General features: G+C 36.0%; 1 protein-coding gene across 1 annotated transcript in view; it reads left to right on the top strand.

Moving 5' to 3' along the window:
* The window catches only part of LOC146871866 (synaptonemal complex protein 1-like), a 2,219,271-nt gene that overhangs the window by 1,516,811 nt on the left and 700,063 nt on the right, over positions 1-2,397 (top strand). The window lies entirely within an intron of this gene.

Here is a 2,397-nt window from a genome sequence, read left to right as displayed (position 1 = left end):
TCTCCCTCTTATAAAGGAAGAAAGGTGATAGTCACATGATCACCCACAGTCATGTGACGATTGTATCTAGCAGCTACACGAAACAAGGGGGTATTCAGTAACTGAAGCCGCCATATTGGAATGTATCATTGAAGACTGAAATTGGTCAAAAAGCCCCCTCCATATATGTAAAAGATCGAATAGACCTTAACTAAGTTTAAAAAAATGCGCAATTAATATTATAAAGTTGTGTCACAGACCAAATACGATTTATGTAGCGTATTAGTTTAACCGTGCAAATCACGTATTATGATCCATAACGATCTAGACTGTACCACAAAATTGTTTAATTCAGTTGTGAATACTTAAATAACCATTCTAAGTCTAAATCTCCTATATTATCGTAATAGTGAAGCAAAGTCAGATAAAATTAGAGAATGAAAAGAAGTTTGATAATGGACTAAGTATAGTTACTTGACAGTAGACAGTTAAAAATCATGAACAGTACGCCATAATCTAAGCATGTCATTTGAAATTATTTATATAATGATACCACATAAGCAATGCATGCCGAAGGAGTAGTTATAAGGTATCTAGCAAATTCCAGCAAAGCTAGATACATATTACCCTTATTGTGTATCATAGGATATTATATTTGTGTCCAGCAGATGGTGGTAAAAACAGTTGAAGAAACAAATGTCATTGATTGTTATAGCATCAATAGTCCTACACAGAAGACTTCTCACGTTGCTATAAAATAAAGAACGAAAGCAGAACCAGAGAACAGCCCAACTAGATGTAAACGAGCCGTCAGTTGTTGACAAGATTACATAGTTATTGTAAAAGTTACATGATTGTTAAGTATAGTTGGACTGTTTAGCATAAAAAATTGTACCACATAATACATTGTATTACAACAATCATATATAAACAATGTGTGTGCTTTCAGAGTCTTAAAAGGCAGTAAAGTCATATTAACACCAGGCCCAACAATTGTATTCAGTCTTTTAAAAAAATGCAGATCTCTATCAACATTAAGTCCCATGTCTACTGTTCTCAATTTGATTAACCATTGGGCCTCGAGTTTTCTCAGTCTAGAGACCCTATCACCACCTCGAGGGTCTTCTAGCACCATAGCAATGCCATGAAATTTCAGTCTCAATGTCTCAACAGACGAATGTATGGTATTATAATGAACTGCCAGAGGATAATCACGATTGTTGTTACGAATTGCCCTGATATGCTATTGAATACGTTCCTTAAGGGGCCTGATTGTACTCCCCACATATATCAGGTCACATTGGCAAGATTATACAATATACCACAAACTTTGTGTTGCAGTTCATAAAGTTCATGATGTTATGTGAGTGTTTTGTATTATAGCTGAACTTTTTTATGTTGTGGCAAGCAAACTGACAAACATTGCACATTGTGCATTTATAAAAGCCTTTGGGTTTATTGGGTAACCAGCTGTGTTGTGCTGGTCTTACTGTGTCTTGTATACGTGACCTGAGGTTTCTGTTTAATAAAAGGGACTAGATCACGATCCAATTGTAATAGGTGCCAGTGGTTACGAAGAATCTTGTATATGTCACTACTGCAGGAATGGTATTGAGTTGTAAAAGCCACATGTGTTTGTTTGTTGGCTCACTTTTGGCTTGTTTAGGTTTTAAAAGTTCTGTCCTCTGAGTTCTGTTGATCCTAGTATGGGCATATTCTAGTGTTTTCTGGTCATATCCTCGAGTCATAAACCTTTTCTTGAGTTTCACAACTTCTTGTTGGAAAGTTGAGTCCTTGCTACAATTTCTGCAAAGGCGAGTCATTTTGCCAAAAGGAATATCCCTTATCTGAGAAATAGGATGTGAGCTAGTTGCATGTAGTAAGGAGTTACACGCAGTTGTTTTGCGGAATAGTCTAGATTGTAAGAGTCCATTTTCAACAAACTGTGTTACATCAAGAAAATGTATATGATCTTTGCTATGTGTGTAGGTGAAGCTAAGGTTATATGTATTGTTGTTTAAGTAAATGAAAAATTCATTGAGACTGTTGTTGGTCCCATTCCAGATCATAAGAACATCGTTGATAAAACGACCCCAGTAGACTATATTATTGGTCAATGTGGTTGAACAAGATTTCCAGATATGATATTGTTCGTAGAAGCCCATGTAGATATTAGCAAAAGATGGAGAGAATTTTGCCCCCATTGCCACACCTGAATGTTGTTTGTACCAGCTGTCTTTATATTTAAAAAAGTTGTTATTTAGCGCCAGGTTGGTTAATTCCAGTATCATCTTGGTATGGTCATAGAGTGTGGCATCACGTTTGGATAAATAGTACGTCAAAGCTTCCATACCTTTATCTGGTGGAATGCTAGTGTAAAGAGAAATAACATCTAAGGTGACTAGAGTAAATTCCTCT

Source organism: Triturus cristatus, chromosome 1_1 (genome assembly GCF_964204655.1).
Source record: "Triturus cristatus chromosome 1_1, aTriCri1.1, whole genome shotgun sequence".
Lineage (NCBI taxonomy): Eukaryota > Metazoa > Chordata > Amphibia > Caudata > Salamandridae > Triturus > Triturus cristatus.
This window is presented reverse-complemented; position numbering and strand designations above follow the sequence as displayed.